This window comes from Oncorhynchus mykiss, chromosome 13 (genome assembly GCF_057628025.1).
Source record: "Oncorhynchus mykiss isolate SJ-2025 chromosome 13, ASM5762802v1, whole genome shotgun sequence".
Lineage (NCBI taxonomy): Eukaryota > Metazoa > Chordata > Actinopteri > Salmoniformes > Salmonidae > Oncorhynchus > Oncorhynchus mykiss.
The window spans coordinates 32,858,525-32,868,790 of record NC_143034.1 but is presented as its reverse complement, the minus strand read 5'-3'; positions in this window follow the sequence as shown (position 1 = coordinate 32,868,790).

The window sequence follows — 10,266 nt, the reverse complement described above, 5'->3', positions numbered from 1 at the left end:
CTTTGTCTGATGAACTGTATGTATACTGTTTATACAGTATTTACATCTGAAGGTAATGCTGTTTGTCAGAAGTGGAATTCAAAATATTAACATATTGTACTCAAATGCCAAACCCACCACTGGTGTGCGTGGTCAAAGAGCTCTATTTTCATGTCATCTGACCCTAGCACCGCCTGGAGTTTGATTAACAGCATTGGTATTTGGACCAGCGAGAGCATCCTGCCCCGTTGCATCACAGCCTGGTATGGCAACTGCTGGGCATCCGACCGTAAGGCGCTACAGAGAGTAGTGCGTACAACCCAGTACATCACAGGGGCCAAGCTTCCTGCCATCCAGGACATATATTCTAGGCAGTGTCAGATGAAGGCACAAAAAAATTGTCAAAGACTCCAGTTACCCAAGTCATAGACTGGTCTCTCTGCTACCGCGGGGCCAGTGGTACTGGAGCGCCAAGTCTAGATCCAAAAGGCTCCTTAACAGCTTCTACTCCCAAGCCATAAGCCTGCTGAACAATTAATCAAATGCCCACCCAGACTATTTACATTGCTGCTATTCACTGTTTATTATCTATGCATAGTCACTTTAACCCTACCTACATGTACAAATTACCTCGACTAACCTGTACCCCAGCACATTGACTCGGTACCGGTACCCCCTGTATATAGCCTCATTATTTTGTGCTACTTTTACTTCAGTAAATCTTTTAACTATTCTTGAACTGCATTGTTGGTAAGCATTGCACGGTAAGGTCTACTGTTGTATTGTATTCGGCGCATGTGACATAAGATTTGATTGCAACCGGTGCTATGGTCAGATGGTATGAAAATAGAGCTGTTTGGCGTTGAAAAACAGAAGTATATGCCATACCTACGGAAAATATGGTGGTGCATTTTGATGTTATGGGGCTATTTTGCTACCACTGGTCCTGAGAACCTTGTTTAAGGTCTACGGCATCATGAACTGTACCAGGACATTTTACCCAAAACCTTGCCACTGCCAGGAGGCTCATACTTGGGAGTGGATCTTCAAGCAAGACAATAACCCCAAGCACACATCGAACCCAATTGAAAACATATGGTTTGAATCAGATATTCCGAAACTAGGGTACGCGCAATGCCGTTGGGGGTACGCCCCAAACAGTATTTAAAAAATATACACTGCTCAAAAATAAAGAACACTTAAACAACACAATGTAACTCCAAGTCAATCACACTTCTGTGAAATCAAACTGTCCACTTAGGAAGCAACACTGATTGAAAATACCTTTCACATGCTGTTGTGCAAATGGAATAGACAACAGTTGGAAATTATAGGCATTTAGCAAGACACCCCCAATAAAGGAGTGGTTCTGCAGGTGGGACCACAGACCACTTCTAAGTCCCTATGCTTCCTGGCTGATGTTTTGGTCACTTTTGAATGCTGGCGGTGCTTTCACTCTAGTGGTAGCATGAGACGGAGTCTACAACCCACACAACTGGCTCAGGTAATGCAGCTCATCCAGGATGGCACATCACTGTGAGAATTAAATAGCTCTGTTTTAATGCCCAATTAAAATTAAACACTGTCAATTCATAAGGATTTGTAATTATATAATGATAGACAGAGCCCAGTCTTAAAATCAGACAGAGTTTATTCAAGAGAGTACTCCCACAATACAGGTTTACCACAGGTTATAAACTGAAAATGGCGTCCTTAGTTCCAGCCCCAATCCTTGCCATCTCCGTTCCAGTACAAAGGCTGTCTCTCCAGCCTTCCCACATCCGCCTCCCTACCAATTTAATATAATTTATGACTCAAGGCCTTCTCGAGTAGATAAGCATTCAAATAGCAGTCTGAAGATTTGTACCAAGGAACAGACAGTCATTGTTCTAACTTTTGCCCACGTTCACACACATTATTTTCAGTACTGGGATCAAGAAAGAAAACTCATACATATATAGGATAGTATTCGGATTAGTACATATACAGTAACATAATAGTATTCGGATTAGTACATATATAGTAACATACTAGTATTCTGATTAGTCAGTCCTGATTGAAATGTATACTTAATTAGTCATTGATAAAAATTCCCTTAACATATCCACCCTTTGATTAAATATTATACATCCAATCACACATGTAGTTATATTGTAATATTAAAAAGCCTATTTCTATTTTTATTAGAGATATTTCTTGTCATCAAAACATCACCTAAACATAACCCAATACTTGCATTTGCCATAACTGTTACTCAGGCCTACATCAGAATCATAACTTATCAGGATTTTCGTTACAATCTTCATAAAAAAGTATATTATTGAAACGGGATACAACCTAGCCTCCCTAAACATCAAAAATGGTCTCCTCAAACATAAATTCCCCGCAAATGAAGGACCCAGATTCGTCCACTTGTTCTGTAGACATACATTCAGCACTCCACGGGTCAGAACCTGGAATCCACTGGAGACCCCATTTGGTCTACATAAAACCCCATTGAGAGATCCTTCCCAACCTCTACTCTAACTTCCTGTCTACCCAGATCTAGGAATCTCTTATGCTTGTTTTTGGAACAAAATCCTCATCGTCTAAACCATGGGTCAAATTACCACTCTCCGCATACTCAAGTAGGACGTGCTGTATCAGGAATATGTCACCCACGATAAGACAGCTCAGACGAACAGCTTCCATGTGAAGCCCCACCCTCTCCCCGAGAACACATCACTAGCAAGAGCCAGACACACCTTCACTTCTATGAACAAAAACAGGGGTGATAGGACAGGGAGGATTACTTCATTCGAGAGATGGCCCCCGGAATTCTGTTAATTCCAGTTCTCCTCTCGAACACTGTTTATTGTTCGACAGTGTTAATGTGTCTTACCCTCCCGCCGTGCGATATGAATCCGGGTAGCTCTTTCAGCTAGCTGTCACCAGGAGTCCTTGGTATGGTCCCCCCAACAAGTCTCGGGGACTGGATTGAGTGACTTCACCTGTAGTTCACCTGTAATGCATAAAATCCTGGACATACAGGCTTGGTTAACAAACAGTTTCTCATATGTTTTATCTGATTATATCTTTAACTTCTATGCCTATTTCTTAGCTAAACATTTTTTTTATCCAATAGGCCACTAACTTACCCACCCCCCTTTTGATACCTAGCTCTGCCCAGGTAACAACCTTATATACCCTAAATAATGACTTAGGTAGGATTAGTAAATTATCCTTATTTTCTGACATTATCATGTATGTCCAATTCTTCCTTGGGCATCCATTCATCTCAATCCTGTATCAATTCTCTGTCAAGTGTCTTATCTGGTTTAAGAAGTATCTGTGCTATTTATATATGTTCTTAAATATATATATTTACCGATTTAAACAGTAATTCCTTTCTCTCCTATCTCTCAAAATGCCACTAAGCGTCTCACTGTTTGACTATCTAAAATCATTGATTTTAGAAAAAAAACATGTCTATAAGTGGCCATCTCTAAAGTCCTTACATTTCCTTAATCAATCTATCTTAATCCTTACAATAATCCTAAATCACCACAGATGTCCTATATTCCTGTTAAATGTAATAATGTTTAAAAAACCTAATAGTTAACCAGAGCCTAAACAAATGCTAACCATATCGAAATCCTTCCTACACTTTACAAGCTCTTTCCTTCAGGGATCCTCAGTATTCTATCTGACAATAACATGAATTTAATATATGTTGCATAGTGTGGAATACCTTATCTACAGTAATTTATCACCCCTATTTATTCTCAATAAATATAAATAAATAAATATAACTATTTTCTGTTGTAATCAAATCCATAATAGCCAATTCAAAAACTTCACAGCTAATATTGTAAATCAGAATCCTGAAACACTTTCTCTTCAGTGATTCAAACAATAATTCTAAACCCCAAACTAAAACTCCATTATAACTAATTTACCTTAAAATTAGTAACCCAACTGACCACAATTCATTATACAAATGGCTCTCCCCCGGGGCTGATCAGACCCCAAAAGATAGCCATGATAAGGTCAATAGGTCATACCACCCTTTTATGGTCATGTTCCATACTACATTAGACATATTAAAGAACCCTTTATCCTCAAGAAAAAAACAACTTGCCCCTGTTACAGATGTCTACGTATCAGGGGAAAAGCTCAAATAACCAAATTCAAACTAGCTAATTTCCCGAAACATTTGCAATTATGTTTTTCTATAGAGGTTGCTTTTCAACATTAGACATATTAAAGAACCCTAACATGGTTCCACACAATGGAAACAGTGCTCAAATTCACTGGTGTTACATAAACAATCAAACCCGGAATCGACAACCATCAGAATCCATTATCACTATGTTTTACGAGACAGACATCCAGTCTCCCTTTCTCATAGCCTAATACAGTCCAAATAAACGCCATAAATCTATGATGCCCACCTAGCGTATCAGCTGCTAGTTTTTAGCATCTTTCCTGACTATCCTGGCGACTCTCAAATTACTTTTAAAAATGTATTTTGTAATTTTTATCAACTTCTGAAAAGTGACTCAAAACAATAATGCACACATTTTCCTTCTAAAAGACAAACAATTTTCTCCGTTACCCCCCCAGTCACAACATAATTTCCGTGGCGACCAAAAGTGCTTTGCGAGTGACGTCATCAACAAGCGCTCAACCTCGGCCCAATCCGTAACGACTTTCAATGAATTGTAAATAATTGTTGGTTGTTTGCAACAACAGGGTTCGACAAACCAAACCTAATTTATCACATCTGTTCAAATCTTGAATTATAATTTACAACACCAACCAATATCTCTAAATTCGCTAATTTTATAAAACATTTCGATAGGCATAAATCGTAATTGTCTCTTCGTTATTTTTTTGAATTCATTTTGATTTAAATAACTGTCTCGTCTTTGACTATTCCCAATACGTTATTCACTTGTCTAATTAAAACTCATAATAATCCATATGTGAGTGTACCCCTTTAAAATACCTTGTCTCTGGGAACAGGGAAATCCCCTTAACCCAAACTTTTACTACAACAACGAAACCTGATAATCCCTTCACATCATTTGTTTCAAATCTCTCGATGTTTCATGTAACTCATTCAGTCTATCTTCAAATTGTCGTCCCAAAATATTTTATACACTGCCATACACTCAAACCACTGTGATAAACGTGCACTGTCCCTTTAAGATAAGACATTAACTTGCTCCCCGTAATGAAAAACAGATAGTATTTTTAGAATACGTTAACTTATTGTTCGAATTCACTGGCGTTACCTAACCAAAAATCAATACTCGGGAAAACAATCAACTTTTTACGATTAAACTATTCTTACCTATTTTATAGTCCAAAGCGTTGCACTATATAGCCCCATTGAATGCCTAGCAATTCCGTTGCTAGCTGTAGCATCTTTTCAGACTATCTTTACGATATTTCTCCTTTTTTTTTTTTTTATGTATTTGGAACTTTTAGCCACTTTTGAAAAGTAACTCTAAGCTATAATGCACACATTTTCCCTCTAAATGCCACAACCCATTTTCTCTGTTTAAATTTCTAACTCCGGCCTCTGGACAACAGAAAATAGCCCTAATTTAACGACCCAAAGTTTTCCCTCAATTAGGATTCTCCTTAATCTCGCTCTCTTTGTATCTGACCCTTCCTTTTTTTACCCGATTGTCGCCTCTGACCTTCCCCTCGGTTAAATTACAATATTGGTGGTGACGTTTACAGTTACACTCCCGGGCGAAATGTCCAATTTCGTTAAAAGAAAGAGAAAATGTTTTCATTGTGACTCACCTTATCCACTTCTCGACTTTATTCCTTTTTCTAACTCCATTATACCTCCCTCGGCTTCAGCGGGACCCACATACATGTAATGTGGGTGGTAATTTCACAGGTAGCTCCTGCAGCCGTATTCTTACAACCACTATTTCGTCGACTGGATTACCTCTGTATTCTTGGTATAATTGAGAAGGATACAGTTTGTTACCCTCACGTCCACCCAATTGGTTAACTTTTTCATCTGCGGGAGCGGAGGGCAGCGCCTCTTGACTCTTGTTAGATTTAACATTTTCTTTCTGCGCCTCCAACTCTTTTTTTTGCTTCCGAAAGCCAAACTCCGGCTGTGTATAACCCGTTTATTCTGCTTTTTAACATTATTTCCACATTCCTTATGTATCTGTTTTATAAGTGATTCCAGCTTTTCTACATTTAGACGGCCATCAAAATCGTATTTCTTTCTCCATCTTAGACCGAAATCAATGTTTCTCTTGTCTCTCTGTTCCATATAACGCTCGTCTCCCGTTAGTTCCGGCGCTTCTTTTGAGGAATTTCCACCCATTCTTAATCCTTACCGTTACTAGTAGCTATGGTATTTAATCACTTATCTATGCCTTTCTATATTTAATTTTAAATTCTATGTGCGTGTCTTTCTACGAATTTGCAATTTACCGTTACTTAATTACTTTATTCCTTTTCTGTCTGACTATGTGTGCGTCTCTTTAAAGATTATCAATATGTATTTTCCTTCCTGTGAACCACGTCTATAGATGACTTTCTATAGATGACTTTTGATCGGACATTACATTTCACCCGTAGGATATTCTCCTTGGGACTTTCAACGTTAATATCTCATATCTCACTACTCTAGACGAAGTTAACCTATCCTTTTGGATATTCATTTCTTTCAGCATTGTACAGGTTCAATTATTCTGTTCGCCTAGAATTACCCTGCCTTCTCACCAAGCCTAATTTATCCTCACCTGTTATATATATATATATATATATATTTTATCTGCTACTTCTTGATAGTCAGACTACTTCCCATATACAGATAGACTACTCAGGTTCAAACTTTATTTAGGTATGTTTTTTGAATTAATGGCTATCCTATTTGTACGGAACAAGCGTCCTAATTCTCCAATGCGTACTATATCTCTCCTTAATAACCTTCTGGCTTGCAAAACCAGGATTTATTAAGCTCTAGTTTATTTATGGTAGTGCACCTTACCACAGGTCAATTTCAGACCTGTTTCCTTCCTATCAATTTTGGTTAAAACCCAAGGTAGAAACCCATTGTATTTGTTCAGAATATTCAAGCACCTATTATTGATCAAATCCAACTCCTTTATAACATTTAACCAATAAATATCATAAACAATCCCTCCCAAATTCGAGAATAAAGGCTACTGACCTGCTGCCGACTGGGAAAAGCACTGTTCGTTTGGATCTGTCACCTCCCTGTCATCTGAGGTGTATACCGGCCTGTTTTTAACCTCAATCCAGAAGCCAGGTCTTAATAACGGGCCCAGACCAGGTCGTGCATGATTTTTCAAACAAAACATGACAATTTGAAAAATAAGCCACAGGAGTTTGAGCGATAATAATGACAACTTTTGAGTAGTAAGACATGTAAAAAAACAACAGATACCATTAATAAGAAGGGGCTAGAAGCGTCTTATATGGTGAGCTACAATGCTGGGGGAAAAGGACCCAAAAAACTATACAGACAATGCCTTCATCAAAGAACACTGTTTCACAACGCATCAGTGACATGTTTTGAAACAATTACTGCTTCGCATACAAGCCAGTGAATTATATACATTACAGCTGGATGAGTCAGATGTGGCGGGCCTGGCACAGCTCCTGGTATATGTCTGTTACGTTTATGGAGGGGTCAATTAAGGAAGACATCCTCTGCAAACCAGGACAACATGAGAGGATATTTTTTTAAGTACTGGACAGCTTTGTGACATCAAATGGACTTTGGTGGCCAAGATGTGTTGGTATCTGTACTGATGGTGCAAAAGCCATGACAGGGAGACATAGTGGAGTGGTAACTCGCATGCTCCCGACGCCACTTGGGTACACTGCAGCATCCACCAACAGGCTCTTGCTGCCAAGGCAATGCCTGACAGCTTGAAAGACTTGTTGGACACTACAGTGAAAATGGTTAACTTTGTTAAAGCAAGGCCATTGAACTCGTGCATTTTCTGCATTATGCAATGATATGGGAATAATTTTGCACGCCCAATTTTTCAGTTTTTGATTTGTTAAAAAAGTTTGAAATATCCAATAAATGTCGTTCCACTTCATGATTGTGTCCCACTTGTTGTTGATTCTTCACAAAAAAATAGTTTTATATCTTTATGTTTGAAGCCTGAAATGTGGCAAAAGGTCGCAAAGTTCAAGGGGGCCGAATACTTTCGCAAGGCACTGTATAGCCCTTGGTTCACACCAGACCTGACTGCCAGTGACCAGCACAACAACATCCTGTGGCGTAGTGCATTAGCATCGAATAGCGTCCGCAATATGCAACTTTTCAGGGAAGTTAGGAACCAATATACACGGGCAGTTAGGAAAGCAAAGGCTAGCTTTTTCAAACAGAAATGTGCATCCTGTAGCACAAACTCAAAAAAGTTCACCCAAATTCAGATAGCTGATGTTCTGAAAGAGTTGCAAAATCTGGACCCCTAAAAATCAGCTGGGCTAGACAATCTGGACCCTCGCTTTCTAAAATTATCCGCCAAAATTGTTGCAACCCCTATTACTAGCCTGTTCAACCTCTTCTGTATCGTCTGAGATCCCCAAAGATTGGAAAGCTGCTGCGGTCATCCCCCTATTCAAAGGGGGAAACACTCTAGACCCAAACTGTCACAGACCTATATCTATCTATCCTACCCTGCCTTTCTAAGGTCTTCGAAAGCCAAGTTAACAAACAGATCACCGACCATTTCGAATCCCACCATACCTTCTCCGTGATGCAATCTGGTTTCCGAGCTGGTCATGGGTGCACCTCAGCCACGCTCAAGGTCCTAAAATGATATCATAACCGCCATTGATAAAAGACAGTATTGTGCAGCTGTCTACAACGACCTGGCCAAGGCTTACGACTCTGTCAATCACCACATTCTTATCGCCAGCCTCAAAAGCCTTGGTTTCTCAAATGACTGCCTCGCCTGGTTCACCAACTACTTCTCAGACAGAGTTCAGTGTGTCAAATCGGAGGGCCTGTTGTCCGGACCTCTGGCAGTCTATGGGGGTGCCAGAGGGTTCAATTCTCGGGCTGACTCTTGTCGCTCTTGCTGCTGGTGTTTCTCTGATCCACCTCTACGCAGATGACACCATTCTGTATACATCTGGCCTTTCTTTGGACACTGTGTTAACTAACCTCCAAACGAGCTTCAATGACATACAACTCTCCTTCTGTGGCCTCCAACTGCTCTGAAATGCAAGTAAAACTAACTGCATGCTCTTCAACCGATCGCTGCCCGCACCACTACTCTGGACGGTTCTGACTTAGAATATGTGGACAATTACAAATACCTAGGTGTCTGGTTAGACTGTAAACTCTCCATTCAGACACACATTAAGCATCTTCAATCCAAAATCAAATCTAGAGTCGTCTTTCTATTTCACAACAAAGCCTCCTTCACTCATGCTGCCAAGCATACCCTCGTAAAACTGACAATCCTACCGATCCTCGACTTCGGCGATGTCATTTTTAAAATAGCCTCCAACACTCTACTCAGCAAATTGGATGCAGTCTATCACAGTGCCATACGTTTTGTCACCAAAGCCCCATATACTACCCACCACTGCGACCTGTATGCTCTCGTTGGCTGGCCCTCGCTTCATATTCGTCGCCAAACCCACTTGCTCCAGGTCATCTATAAGTCTTTGATAGGTAAAGCCCCGCCTTATCTCAGCTCACTGGTCACCATAGCAGCACCCACCCGTAGCACACACTCCAGCAAGTATATTTCACTGGTCACCCCCAAAGCCTTTTCCTACTTTGGCCACCTTTCCTTCCAGTTCTCTGCTGCCAATGACTGGAATGAATTGCAAAAAAAAATCACTGAAGCTGTAGACTCATATCTCCCTCACCAACTTTAAGCATCAGCTGTCAGAGCAGCTCACAGATCACTGCACATAGCCCATCTCTACTTGCACATTCATCTTCTGCACATCCATCACTCCAGTGTTTACTGCTAAATTGTAATTACTTCGCCACTACGGCCTATTTATTGCCTTAGCGCCCTAATCTTACCTCATTTGCACATATATATATTTTTTATATTGTGTTATTGACTGTATGTTTGTTAATTGAATGTGTAACTCTGTTGTTGTTTGTGTTGCACTGCTTTGCTTTATCTTGGCCAGGTCGCAGTTGTAAATGAGAACTTGTTCTCAACTGGCCTACCTGGTAAAATAAAGGGGGAATTAAATAAATTTAAAATAAAAAAGAAATAGTTTGATATGCTTGCTGTGTATTACACCAGTAAG